Here is a 15,250-nt window from a genome sequence, read left to right as displayed (position 1 = left end):
GGCCTAGTGGGGTTAAGGGTACTTCCTTACCCCGTGCGGCGACAGAAGGGGAGATGAGAATAAAAGAGGTCGTTGCCAAAAGCAAAGGCACCCCTTTGCCAAATGGGCCCTCTGGAATTGTGTTTGTGTGTGCATGCGTGCGCACCGTGCACACATGCCGCGCATTATTCATGAATACACAGTGCAACATAACACACACACACACACAACTATAACACATACACACAACTATAACACACACACAACTATAACACACACACACACAACTATAACACACACACACAACTATAACACACACACACAAACAAACAAACAAACTGTGTGTGTCTCCAGAGATGGCAGGGCTGTGCGAGCCATATGGAGCTGCCTGCATCTTGCTGAGAGCGCTTGACGACAGCTGAACAGCTTGAGGTGCACATTCATTTAACCACACACACACACACACACACACACACACACACACATATACACACATTTACTGCAAATGTAATTCCTTAAACAAAGACGACGGGGAAGAATTGCCACGACGACGCTATCAATCAAAAACAATTCATAGTCAAATTCTAAGCGCACACACACACACACACACACACACACACACACACACACACACACACACACACACACACACACACACACACACACTAAAGGAGAATCGTGACTGTAGTGCAGTGCAGGCCTAGAACTGTGATTAGGACTGGCCTAAAATACATGCAGGGGGAGGGTTCCTTTTTATTTAGTAAAACCGACAATGGGTAGCAACGGCTCTCCCTGAAAACAAGTGTTCACCTACCCTGCTTTTATGCCTCTTTGAAATCAAGCCAACCGGCTCTCTCCCTCGTGCCAAAAACAAGAACAATTTAAGCTTGAATTGATTTTTCTTCTTGTCCGTTCCAACATCCCGCCCCCACTTGGTTTTTCTCAGTCCGGTGAACACCTTGAGTCAAATTTTACTTCCTATACTCCAGGTTGTCCAACCTAGCAAGAAACCCTACTGAGTGCTTTTTAATTTAAGGGATTCAAAGTCCCCGTTCCAGTGATTTTCATTAAAGGCAGCCCACTCGTTTTGGTTCAAGCTCGCTGGGTACTAACTGGGCAGAGGCAGGACTGAGAGACAGCACTGGAACAGTTTTTCTCAGTGGAAGAGACTTTGCCAAATGATGCAAGGTACTTTCTGCTTTCTACATTGTCGTTTATACCTCAGTCACCACAAATAGATACTGTACTCTCTGCTTTGTCCACATCAAGCGACCTGTTTATTGGAGTAGTGGACCATGATTCTGAGTCACATTCACAACAAACTGTGTTTGAGACTTGCTCGGTAACCACTTCTTCAAATCCACGATGCTAATGGCTTGAAATACTAGCCTGTTCTTCATTATTCTCACTTAAAGTAGTCCTGTTTTGATATTGCAAATAAATACAATGCCATTGTATTTTTCAATATATAGACACACTCGATGTACTTTAATAAAATCAACTATATATGCATTGAGCTTGTCTGATGCTTTCTGCACATAGCCTGTCTTTTCTTGAGAGCCAGGTCTGCCTACGGTGGCCTTTCTCAATAGCAAGGCTATGCTCACTGAGTCTGTAAAAGGTCAAAGTTTTCCTTAATAAGCTTGGGTCAGTCACAGTGGTCAGGTATTCTGCCACTGTGTACTCTTGGTTTAGAGCCAAATAGCATTCTAGTTTGCTCTGTTTTTTGTTAATTCTTTCCAATGTGTCAAATAATTATATTTTTGTTTTCTCATGATTTGGTTGGGTCTAATTGAGTTGCTGTCCAGGGGCTCTGTGGGGTCTGTTTGTGTTTGTGAACAGAGCACCAGGATCAGCTTGCTTAGGGGACTCTCTCCAGGTTCATCTCTCTGTAGGTGATGGCTTTGTAATGGAAGGTTTGGGAATCGCTTCCTTTTAGGTGGTTGTAGAATTTAAAGTCTCTTTTCTGGATTTTGATCATTAGCGGGTATCGGCCTAATTCTGCTCTGCATGCATTATTTGGTGTTCTACGTTGTACACTGAGGATATTTTGGGCAGAAATCTGAATGCAGTGTCTCAATTTGGTGTTTGTCCCATTTTGTGAATTATTGGTTGTTGAGCACACCCAAGACCTCACTACCATAAAGGGCAATGGGTTTTATAACTCATTCAAGTATTTTTTAGCCAGATCATAATTGGTATGTCGAATTTTTGTTCCTTTTGATGGAGCCTTGCCTTGTCTCTCAGCGCGTTCACAGCTTTGTGGAAGTTACCTGTGGCGCTGATTTTTAGGCCAAGGTATGTATAGTGTTTTATGTAATCTAGGGCAATGGGGTCTAGATGGAATTTGTATTTGTGGTCCCGGTGACTGGACCTTTTTTGGAACACATTATTTTGGTCTTACTGAAATTTACTGTCACCGGTCTGACAGAATCTGTGCAGAAGATCTAGGTTCTGCTGTAAGCCCTCCTTGGTTGGTGACAGGAGCACCAGAACATCAGCAAACAGTAGAAATTTGACTTCAGATTCTAGTAGGGTGAGGCCGGGTGCTGCACACTATTCTAGTGCTCTCTCTAACTCTATGATATATATGTTGAAGAGGGTGGGGCTTAAGCTGCATCCCTGTCTTACCCCATGGCCCTGTGGGAAGAAATGTGTGTGTTTTTTTCCCTATTTTAACCGGACACTTGATGTTTGTGTACATGGATTTTATAATGGCGGTTGTTTTTCCCCCAACACCACTTTCCATCAATTTGTATAGCAGACCCTCATGTCAAATTGTGTCAAATACTTTTTTTGAAATCAAAAAAGCATGAGAAGACTTTGCCTTTGTTTTAGTTTGTTTGTTTGTCAATTAGGGTGTGTAGGGTGAATATGTGGTCTGTCTTATGGTAATTTGGTAAAAAGACAATTTGCTCAGTACGTTGTTTTCACTGAGGAAATTTACGAGTCTGCTGTTAATGATAATGCAGAGGATTTTCCCAAGGTTGCTGTTGACGCATGTCCCATTGTAGTTATTGGGGCCAAATTTGATCAGTCCTTGGTTCCAAGCACGTTTCACTACTCCCCCCCCATCTCTCTCTCCATATCTCCCTCTGTGAGTTCTGTGGTATATTCCAGTAGAGAGTGAGACCGGGTCAATTGATCGCTGCTGATAGAAAGGACCTAGAGTGATGCTTCTCCCTGTCTCTCTCAGATGGACGCCTCCACAGACCCACCTCGTTTATCTGACCACTACCTCAATTCCACTGGCACGTTTGGGCCCGAGGGTATCTCTCTGTGTGTGTACATGTGTTTGTGTGTGTGTGTTGTGGTGTGTGTGTTTGTGTGTGTTTTTGTGTGTGTGTGTTGGTTAGTGTGTGCGTGTGTTGGAATCTGTGTGTTGGCGTGTGTGTGTTGGGGTGTGTTGGGGTGTGTGTGTTGGGATGTGTGTGTTGGGGTGTGTGTGTTGGGGTGTGTTGGGATGTGTGTGTTGGGATGTGTGTGTTGGGATGTGTGTGTTGGAGTGTGTGTGTTGGGATGTGTGTGTTGTGATGTGTGTGCTGGGGTGTGTGATGGGGTGTGTGTTTGTGTGTGTGTTTGTGTGTGTGTGTGTGTGTGTGTGTGTGTGTGTGTGTGTGTGTGTTGGGGTGTGTGTGTGTTGGGGTGTGTTTTTGTGTGTGTATTGGGGTGTGTGTTTGTGTGTGTGTATGGGGTGTGTGTTGTGGTGTGTGTTTGTGTGTGTGTGTTGGGGTGTGTGTGTGTGGGGGTGTGTGTTGGGGTGTGTGTTTGTGTGTGTGTGTTGGGGTGTGTGAGCTTTCTCTCTCTCCTTTTTTCTCTGTCCATCATTCTTTCTGTCTGTCTCAGTGTGTATTATTTGTAATACGTTTTATTCTAAATGTATGAGTGGTTAGATTAAGGGATTTTACACGTCTCAGTCGTTAGTCTTTTAGGCCTAAACGAGGCAGGGATGGATTGTGTTGGCCCATGCTGTGAAGGAATGCTGTGTAGTATAAAAGCCAGCCATTTAAGAGCTTTATCAGCTGCATGAACCCTCAACTCTGACTCCGCTCAGAAACCTCTCAGTTGGCAACAGAGAAACCAGGGAGTTTGGTCTCAGGGGAGAGTTAAATGAACTGTGACTGAGAGTCACGGGGTAGCGGGATGTGTGTGTTGGGATTTGTGTGTGTGTTGGGATTTGTGTGTTGGGGTGTGTGTGTGTGTTGGGATTTGTGTGTGTTGGGATTTGTGTGTGTTGGGATGTGTGTGTGTGTTGGGATGTGTGTGGGTGTGTGTGTTGAGATATGTGTGTTGGGATGTGTTGTGTGTGTTGGGATGTGTGTGTGTTTGGATGTGTGTGTGTGTTGGGGTGTGTGTGTGTGTGTGTGTGTGTGTGTGTGTGTGTGTGTGTGTGTGTGTGTGTGTGTGTGTGTGTGTGTGTGTTGGGATGTGTGTGTTGGGGTGTGTGTGTGTGTTGAGATGTGTGTGTGTTGGCATGTGTGTGTTGGGATATGTGTGTGTGGCTACACTCCTTAGTGTACATGTGCGTGTATGCATGTCGTTGTGTGTGTGTATGTTTGTGCGTGCATGTAGGATTCCACTACTGTTTGTGTGTTGGACCCAGGATAGCTTTCTGGGGAACACTGCCGATCTTCATGACTCCTCAATCACGTGGCCATGTCCGACCCATCCCTGAACCCTCCAACCCCCACCTCGCCAGTCCCTGCTCTTGTAATGTAGGAATACATTAACCCAGGCCAGGCATTGGTCGCCCACTCAGGAACCTTATCCCCCTGACTCGCCAGTCCATCCCCGGGCATCCCAACAAGTCAAGTCACACTCGGGTCATGTGACTTTCTCTCACTCTCTCTACCCCTCCACACACTCTAGTTCAGAGTCAGAACTTTCCAGAAGTCTCCCTACTTTATTCCTGACTCCCACGTCGGCCATTTTAGATTTAATCAACAACTCAAAAAGAGGGGATATCCAGGGGTATAGACTCAGCTAAATATTAGAAGTCAGGCAGTAACAGGGTGACATGCTACATTTAGTCTTATTCGTCTTGGTTTGACCTCAGCTAGACGAGGGAGGCCGAGGTCACTTGTTTTCCCTGGATGGGGGGGGGGGACGACGACATAGAGGAGTAGTAGGTGTCAGCCACTACTGACCCACTTGCAGCGGTCCAAGGCACTGCATCTCAGTGCAAGAGGCGTCACTACAGTCCCTGGTTCGAATCCAGACTGTATCACATGATCACATCACGTGATTGGGAGTCCCATAGGGTGGCTCACAATTGGCCCAGCATCGTCCAGGGTTTGGCCGTCATTGTAAAATAAACATTTGTTCTTAACTGACTTGCCTAGTTAAATATTTAAAAAATAATAATAATAATAAAATAGTGACCCATCTGTCTCTGGTCTTTTATAGAGCCTCGCTGGAGGCAGGAGACAACGAGAACTACCCCCCCTCTAATACTGACAGGCTGTGTCCCAAATGGCACCCCATGCCTTGTATAGTGCACTACTATTAAAATAGGGCACTCTATAGGGAGTAGGGACGATCATTTGGGATGCTGTCCGTCTGTCTGTCTGTATACGATAAGCACTATTCATCGCCATTACAGTTGCTGCTGTTAATAACGGATTACCCATTGTCGTGCTTACGTCTCCAGGTAAGCTATGGCGTGCCAGCACCAGAGTGATCTGAAGCAGAGAGAATCAACAAACGATTACTTCCTGGGAATAGCTTAACTAGTGGGTAAGAATATGCCACTCTCCCATTGGTCTACGGAAAGTAATTGCATGTTGAGTCTCTCTGGCTATAGCACCCGTTGGTATTGCATGGATATGGGCAAGCGGCTATAGTGCAATCCTATCATGCTGATACTGTAGAGACAGATGAGTGTAGTAAAATGTAATGAACATAGAAACGGTATTGTCCGCTCGGAGATGGGGAAATTGACCTTGGCCGTACCTCACAAGTCACTTACGTCACACTTACGTCACAAGATGCTTTTACGCTAATGCTACTCACTGTTCATTATCTATGCACAGTCACTTCACCCCTACCTGCATGTACATATTACCTCAATTACCTTGACTAACCTGTACCCCTACACATTGACTCAGTACCCCCTGTATATATAGACTCATTATTTATTTCTTTATTGTTACTTTTTTAAACTTTAGTTTATTTACTCTCAATTAACTCTTATTTTTCTTAAAACTGCATTGTTGGTTAAGGGCTTGTAAGTAAGCATTTCACGGTAAGATCTACACCTGTTGCATTCGGCGCATGTGACAAATACATTTTGATTTGATCTGATCACATTTACTGTTTTGCTCCTTGATAATCTCGCCCTAGGTGAATTACTGTGTAGTGCTCAGGCAAATCGCTGATCATTTGACCCAAATTGGTGGCAGATTGGTAGGATTCACTTCTTTCAATTAATGTCCCTGAAAGAGGGAGTGTGAAGAGATGGATTTCCTTGATGAACAATGTATTCATCAGAAGAGCACATCTGTGTGGTGTCTCTCTCTCTCTCTCTCTTACACACACACACACACACACACACACACACACACACACACACACACACACACACACACACACACACACACACACACACACACACACACACACACACACATATTGGATGTCAAAAAGCTGCCGGTAAATTGTAATCCTTTCATCAATTTAATAGTGCAAATAATGCTAAAATACTCCAAATTCATCCCAAAAAAATCGAAGGAAATCATTCGTGCTTGATTGAGCTCGCCTTGGACTAATAGAATACTCCCGAAACTCCAAAGCCCGCCCATCAGGGACACCTGGCAGGCTTGAGCAAACTTTCAAAATATTTGTAATATTTAAAATAGTATTTGAACCCAGGTCTGTAAAAAGGGGAAATCCCCTTTGAATAAATAGACACATGCATCTGTATTCACTGTTAGCCCATACAATTCACCAGACACATGCATCTGTATTCACTGTTAGCCCATACAATTCACCAGACACATGCATCTGTATTCACTGTTAGCCCGTACAATTCACCAGACACATGCATCTGTATTCACTGTTAGCCCGTACAATTCACCAGACACATGCATCTGTATTCACTGTTAGCCCATACAATTCACCAGACACATGCATCTGTATTCACTGTTAGCCCATACAATTCACCAGACACATGCATCTGTATTCACTGTTAGCCCGTACAATTCACCAGACACATGCATCTGTATTCACTGTTAGCCCGTACAATTCACCAGACACATGCATCTGTATTCACTGTTAGCCCGTACAATTCACCAGACACATGCATCTGTATTCACTGTTAGCCCATACAATTCACCAGACACATGCATCTGTATTCACTGTTAGCCCATACAATTCACCAGACACATGCATCTGTATTCACTGTTAGCCCATACAATTCACCAGACACATGCATCTGTATTCACTGTTAGCCCATACAATTCACCAGACACATGCATCTGTATTCACTGTTAGCCCGTACAATTCACCAGACACATGCATCTGTATTCACTGTTAGCCCATACAATTCACCAGACACATGCATCTGTATTCACTGTTAGCCCATACAATTCACCAGACACATGCATCTGTATTCACTGTTAGCCCGTACAATTCACCAGACACATGCATCTGTATTCACTGTTAGCCCGTACAATTCACCAGACACATGGTCTAGTACGATCCCACCAGTGGAGGCTGCTGACGGCTCGTAGTAATGGCTGGAATGGAGTCAATGGAGTGATATTAAACATGTGGTTTTCATGTTGTTTCCATGTTGTTGATACCATTACATTGATTCCATTCCAGCCATGACTATGAGCCGTCCTCCCCTCAGCAGTCTCCTCTGGTCCCCACTCGGCCGGGTCCGGCTGACACACTGCCATCACAGGAGCCGGTTTCATCTAGCGGTGAATAAAGTAGGAGCTGGGCTGGAATACTAACGAACCAGGAAAGCAGGGATGCTGCTGTAACTGTCAGTTAAAGTGACTGGCACTGTAATTGTGTCCCTCTGATAGGACCAACCGAACACACGCACTCGCACGATCACATGCATAAACATGTATACACACACATATAAACGTGTGCGCACACACTCACATACCACACACACACACACACACACACACAAAAACACACACACACACACACCGTGCGTCCTATAATGTCTTTTAGGATTTATTTATACATCTCAACCAACCCCATAATGTTATTTGGAGTATTCAAATTCTTGTGTAACGCTTTCTTAATTCATCCCTCACACCAATTACTCCTCCACCTCCCCCTTTTACCACAATTTTCTTCTGCCGTCCATCTGTTTTTATCCACCTCCATCCCTCGTTCTCTCCATCTCCACCTCCATCCCTCGTTCTCTCCATCTCCACCTCCATCCCTCGTTCTCTCCATCTCCACCTCCATCCCTCGTTCTCTCCATCTCCACCTCCATCCCTCATTCTCTCCATCTCCACCTCCATCCCTCGTTCTCTCCACCTCCATCCCTCGTTCTCTCCATATCCACCTCCATCCCTCGTTCTCTCCATCTCCACCTCCATCCCAAATTCTCTCCATCTCTACCTCCATCCCTCGTTCTCTCCATCTCCACCTCCATCCCTCGTTCTCTCCATCTTCACCTTCATCCCTCGTTCTCTCCATCTCCACTTCCCTCCCTCATTCTCTCCATCACCACCTCCATCCCTCGTTCACTCCATCACCACCTTCATCTCTCGTTCACTCCATCACCACCTCCATCCCTCGTTCTCTCCATCTCTACCTCCATCCCTCATTCTCTCCATCTCCACCTCCATCCCTCGTTCTCTCCACCTCCATCCCTCATTCTCTCCATCTACACCTCCATCCCTCATTCTCTCCATCTCCACCTCCATCCATCTGTTTCTCTCCATCTCCACCGCTTTCCAGTTGTTTCTCTACATTTCCACCTCCATCCCTCGTTCTCTCTACCTCCATCCCTCGTTCTCTCCATCTCCACCGCCTTCCAGCTGTTTCTCTCCATTTCCACCTCCATCCCTTATTCTCTCCATCTCCACCTCCATCCCTCGTTCTCTCCACCTCCATCCCTCATTCTCTCAATCTCCACCTCCATCCCTCATTCTCTCCATCTCCACCATCTTCCATCTCTCTCCATCTCCACCTCCATCCCTCATTCTCTCCATCTCCACCATCTTCCAGCTGTTTCTCTCCATCTCCACCTCCATCCCTCGTTCTCTCCACCTCCATCCCTCATTCTCTCAATCTCCACCTCCATCCCTCATTCTCTCCATCTCCACCTCCATCCCTCATTCTCTCCATCTCCACCATCTTCCATCTGTTTCTCTCCATCTCCACCGCCATCACTTGTTCTCGCCATCTCGTTCTCACCTTCCATTTGTTTCTCTCCATATGCACCACCATCCCTAACAGTCCTGTTGCCCTCTCGGGCAGCTTTCACTTTGAGACTCACTCTGATTCCTGTCTGTCTGTCTGTCAGTACTGGCGGGTGGCCAGTGCTTGACGTCACCCCTTTTGTCAAGGACTAATGTCTCCCTGTACCCCCTGCCTCCTGTCGTGACCGCTGCGGTGTGGTGTAATTAAATGCTACCCATTTATAATGTGTCCTTCCTGGCTCTGCCGCCCACCAAGGTGATGCTTGTCAGAGATGGCCGGCGACCTCTGCCCTTTGTTAAGCTTGTAGGGCGTGGGCGACTGGTCGGGAGAAAGCGGAACAGGCGAAGTGATTCTCTCTCTCGCTCCCTCTCCCTCTGCGGCCAACCAGGCCCATCATATCAGGGTCAGTCAGCGAGACAGATAGTGTACCCTCTGCAGTAGACAAAGTGGGCTGTAATAATGCCTACATTTAGGGGTCAGCTCTAAACAATTCCTCGCGGTCACTCTCCAGCAGACCTTGTGTGCTCAACCTTATAGATGCTATGTTAAGAGGTGACAAAATAGGTTCTAGCACTTAATTCAGGAATATAACAACTGTGTTGCACAGTTTTATTAGTCGTTTTTTGAGGTCTTGTCAGTTAAAAACAAACAAACACTCAAACTGGACAGTTTTATCTCAATCTATTCATTCAAAGACTCAATAATGGACGCTCTTACTGACAGTTGTGGATGCTTTGCGTGATGTATTGTTGTCTCTACCTTCTTGCCCTTTGTGCTGTTATCTGTGCCCAATAATGTTTGTACCATATTTTGTGCTGCTACCATGTTGTGTTGCCACCATGTTGTTGTCATGTGTTGCTGCCTTGCTATGTTGTTGTCTTAGGTCTCTCTTTATGTAGTGTTGTGTTTTCTCTCTTGTCGTGATGTGTGTTTTGTCCTATATTTATATGTTTATTTGTAATTGTTATGTTTAATCCCAGCCCCTATCGTCATTGTAAATAATAATTTATTCATAACTGACTTGCATAGTAAAATAAATGTTAAATCAAACAAAATAAAAATAATCACAAAAGTAATCATAATAATCACAATAATTTTGATCATTTTTGTAAACATTTAATGCATTGTGGTTTGAATGCTGTAACACAAAATAAAACAAAAGTCCCATTACTGATTATCACTTATTAACCATTATTTATTCATATTACTTTAATAAAATATTTCAGATATTGTATATATTACATCTTGTTTTATTTTATGACTTTATTATTTTATTCCAAGTCATCAACTCATCTCTATAGAGCTGCTGCTTATCCTGTCTGACAAAATCACTATTTTAGTAGTTCTTCTAAGTAAATAAGACCTACTTTTATGACCGCTGAACACCAACTGTCAATCACTTAGATCATGTATTTCCAGGTAGACAATCCTCGCAAAGCAACTGCTCTCTATCCCTCTCAAAGTGCATGTGTCTCTTCTCCCTATCCGTGTCTGCCCCACACTAGAGAGGAAGAGACAAGCGAGAGGTTTCATTTTCTGTGCAAAATAAGCCCAATGCGTTTTTAAGGGCTTATTTTGGATCTAAGCTTGTCGCCTGCCTTCCTGCCTTTGGGACAATGACTCCCATTGTTAGGCAGAAACATGAGCATCTCGTCATTATATACAGATCTATGCCCTATGGACAGTAGGCGCGCAATGCATTATGGTCATCGTAGTTAATTACAATGTTTTCTGCGCAAAACTATGTAGAATATTGGCTTGTTGGAAACTACAACTCCCAACTACATTGAACAATTCGGGCTTGAAATTATTTATCTCTAGAGAAACAGCACATGAAGCTCACAGAAATAATTCTAATAATTTAACCAATGTTGGTCAAATAGTTGTTTGATTAACCGAAATGTTTTGGTTTTTAAATCAGCACCAAACAGGTATGTGTGGGCTACACATGGTATACACTGTCCAATGAAATGCTGACTTGCAGGTTCCTTCTGGACAATGCAACAACAATAAGAAATAACACAAGACAAGAATACGAACATAAAGGTAATGTCTCAGTAGAATATAATACATTTTTTCAGCATAAGTATAATACAGGAAGACAATTTATAGTGCAATATTTACACGTGTTTTTGGGAAGGGGGAATTGTGGGGGCAAGTGTTTAAACTCTGCAGTATTTAGCAATCATAATAAGAGTCTGGTAGCAGCAGTTGTGATGTGTGTTTAAACATTTGTTACTCCAGTTTCTTGCTTGACTATGTATTTATGAGCGACTGTCAGCCATTTTGTCTCCTCACTCACTCTGAGGGGAAGTGTTTTTATAGTCTCAACAACAGTGGATCTCTCTTGCCTGCCAGTGCCGGCAGGCAAGCTCAAGAAGAAAAGCCTTAACTTCTGATGAAAGACCAAAGCCCGAGGGGTTGCTGGGAGGTTGGCCCTGGTTGGCTCAGGGGCGGCGCTGAGGTGTCAACCGTCGCTCCCGGCTGTCTGAACACCATCTCTTTGGAGCAACCTGACTTAGAGCAAAGGCTCATGGGAAAGCTCCTCCTGGAGAGAGGGTTGTTGTCAGGCCAGTGTATTGGGTATCTTTTAATGTGGTCACTGGAGTCCGTCTGTAGCTCTCTACCTAGAAAAATGACCTTCCTCCACAGTGGGCTCCAACTGCAGGCGTCCTCATGCTTCCCATCCGAAACAGTTCAGAACAAAAGTTTTTGTTAGTTTTGACCTTCGACAAGAGTTTTGTTTGTGCACACAACATTTTTTTTCTCGTGGAAAGCCGAAGTTTGAAATACATCCCTTCTTTGGTGATTGGTCAACTGTAGGGGTTTTTCAATTAAGTGTTTGTTGTCATTCAACACTTTTTCATGCACATTTTTTCACTTGAGAACTACTGCACCAAACATCCTAGTTAGATGTAAAATTGTGCGACTAAGATCTCCCCTGCAAAAACATCAAAATTAATTACACATTTCTTGAGTTATCTTAGATTAATTCAGACTATTTATAGTCCAATATATTGGCTAAATAAAATCAAATGTTATTGGTCACATACACATTGTTAGCAGATGTTATTGCGAATGTAGTGAAATGCTTATGCTTCTAGAACAGTGAAGCAGTATATAACAGGTAATGTCTAACAATTCCACAACAAAACCTAATATCTAACAAATTCCACAACAAAACTTAATACACACAATCTAGTAAAGGAATGGGATGAGAATATATAAGTATAAAATATATGGATCAGCAGTGACAGAGCAGTTAAGATACAATAGATAGTAAAGAATAGATTGTGAAGGACACAGTATACAGTGTATACATATGAGATGAGTAATGTGAGATATGTAAACATTCTTAAAGTGGTATTAAAGTGAGTAGTGTTCCATTTATTATAGTGGCCAATGATATCAAGTCTATAGGTAGGCAGCCTGATGGCCTTGAGATAGAAGCTGTTTTTCAATCTCTCTCTCCCAGCTTTTATGCACCTGTACTGACCTCTCCTTCTGGATGATAGCGGGGTGAACAGGCTGTGGCTCGGGTGGTTATTGTCCTTTATGATATTTTTGGCCTTCCTGTGACATTGGGTGCTGTAGGTGTCCTGGAGGGCAGGCAGTTTGCCCCCGGTGATGCGGTGTGCAGACCGCACCACCCTCTGGAGAGCCCTGCTGTCGTGGACAGTACAGTTGCCGTACCAGGTGGTGATACAGCCCGACAGGATGCTCTCAATTGTGCACCTGTAAAAGTTAGTGAGGGTTTTTGGTGACAAGCCACATTTTTTCAGCCTCCTGAGGTTGAAGAGCCTTCTTCACCACACTGTCTGTGTGCGTGGACCATTTCAATTCATCAGTGATATGTACACAGAGGAACTTAAAACTTTTCACCTTCTCCACTGCTGTCTCGTCGTTGTGGTTAGAGGGGTGCTCCCTTTGCTGTTTCCTGAAGTCCACGAACATCTCTTTTGTTTTGCTGACATTGAGTGAGAGGTTATTTTCCTGACAACACACTTCGAGGCCGTTCTGTACCATCACTCATTCATATATCTTTATGTACATATTCTTTATCCCTTTACACTTGTGTGTATAAGGTAGTAGTTGTGAAATTGTTAGGTTAGATTACTCGTTGGTTATTACTGCATTGTCGGAACTAGAAGCACAAGCATTTCGCTACACTCGCATTAACATCTGCTAACCATGTGTATGTGACAAATAGAATTTGATTTGATTTGATTTGAAACACGGTTCTAGAGACTGTTGACATCTAGTGGAAGCCTTAGGAAGTGCAATATGACCCCATAGACACTGTATATTGGATAGACAATGAGTTGAAAAACTGCAAACCTCAGATTTCCCACTTCCTGGTTGGATTTTTTCTCAGGTTTTTGCCAGCCATATGAGTTCTGTTATACTCACAGACATCATTCAAACAGTTTTAGAAACTTCAGAGTGTTTTCTATCCAAATCTACTAATAATATGCATATGTTAGCAACCGGCCTGAGTAGCAGGCAGTTTACTCTGGGCACCTTATTCATCCAAGCTACTCAATACTGCCCCCCAGTCCCAAAGAAGTAACTGATGAGTTTGGAGGGTACTATGGTGTTGACTGCTGAGCTGTAGTCAATGAACAGCATTCTTACATAGGTATTCCTCTTGTCCAGATGGGATAGGGCAGTGTGCAGTGTGATGGCGATTGTATCGTCTGTGGACCTATTGGGGCGGTAGCAAATTGGAGTGGGTCTAGTGTGACAGGTAGGGTGGAGGGGATATGGTCCTTGACTAGTCTCTCAAAGCACTTCATGATGACAGAAGTGAGTGCTAAGGGGGGGTATATTCATTTATTTCAGTTACCTCAGCTTTCTTGGGAACAGGAACAATGGTGGCCATCTTGAAGCATGTGGGGACAGCAGACTGGGATAGGGAGAGATTACATATGTCCGTAAACACACCAGCCAGCTGGTCTGAGTATCCACTGAGGATGCAACTAGAGATGCCGCCTGGGCCGGCAGCCTTGCGAGGGTAAACTCGTTTAAATGTTTTACTCACGTCGGCCACGGAGAAGGAGAGCCCACAGTCTTTGTTAGCGGGCCACGTTGGTGGCACTGTATTGTCCTCAAAGCGTGCAAGAAAGTTGTTTCATTTGTCTGGAAGCAAGAAGTCGATGTCCGCGACGGGGCTGGTTTTCTTTTTGTAATCCATGATTGTCTGTAGAACCTGCCACATACAGTGGGGCAAAAAAGTATTTAGTCAGCCACCAATTGTGCCACTTAAAAAGATGAGAGAGGCCTGTAATTTTCATCATAGGTGCACTTCAACTATGACAGACAAAATGAGAAGAAAAAAATCCAGAAAATCACATTGTAGGATTTTTTATGAATTTATTTGCAAATTATGGTGGAAAATAAGTATTTGGTCACCTACAAACAAGCAAGATTTCTGGCTCTCACAGACCTGTAACTTCTTCTTTAAGAGGCTCCTCTGTCCTCCACTCGTTATCTGTATTAATGGCACCTGTTTGAACTTGTTATCAGTATAAAAGACACCTGTCCACAACCTCAAACAGTCACACTCCAAACTTCACTATGGCCAAGACCAAAGAGCTGTCAAAGGACACCAGAAACAAAATTGTAGACCTGCACCAGGCTGGGAAGACTGAATCTGCAATAGGTAAGCAGCTTGGTTTGAAGAAATCAACTGTGGGAGCAATTATTAGGAAATGGAAGACATACAAGACCACTGATAATCTTCCTCGATCTAGGGCTCCACGCAAGATCTCACCCTGTGGGGTCAAAATGATCACAAGAACGGTGAGCAAAAATCTCAGAACCACACGGGGGGACCTAGTGAATGACCTGCAGAGAGCTGGGACCAAAGTAACAG

The 15,250-nt window shown here is 44.1% G+C and overlaps 1 protein-coding gene across 18 annotated transcripts in view; it reads left to right on the top strand.

Annotated features, from left to right (window-relative positions):
* Window positions 1-15,250, top strand: part of LOC110522842 (receptor-type tyrosine-protein phosphatase S) — a 392,578-nt gene that overhangs the window by 124,467 nt on the left and 252,861 nt on the right. For 2 of the 18 annotated variants that reach the window (XM_090241840.1, XM_090242272.1), the window contains one exon: window positions 5,630-5,715. The exons of the other annotated variants lie outside the window; for them this stretch is intronic. The gene's annotated coding sequence lies outside the window, so the exon portion shown is untranslated. The remainder of the gene's footprint in view (window positions 1-5,629; window positions 5,716-15,250) is intronic. 18 annotated transcript variants of the gene reach the window in all.

Source organism: Oncorhynchus mykiss, chromosome 1, assembly GCF_057628025.1.
Source record: "Oncorhynchus mykiss isolate SJ-2025 chromosome 1, ASM5762802v1, whole genome shotgun sequence".
Lineage (NCBI taxonomy): Eukaryota > Metazoa > Chordata > Actinopteri > Salmoniformes > Salmonidae > Oncorhynchus > Oncorhynchus mykiss.
The sequence above is the reverse complement of the archived record's forward strand: the minus strand, read 5'-3'. Positions and strand labels throughout refer to the sequence as shown.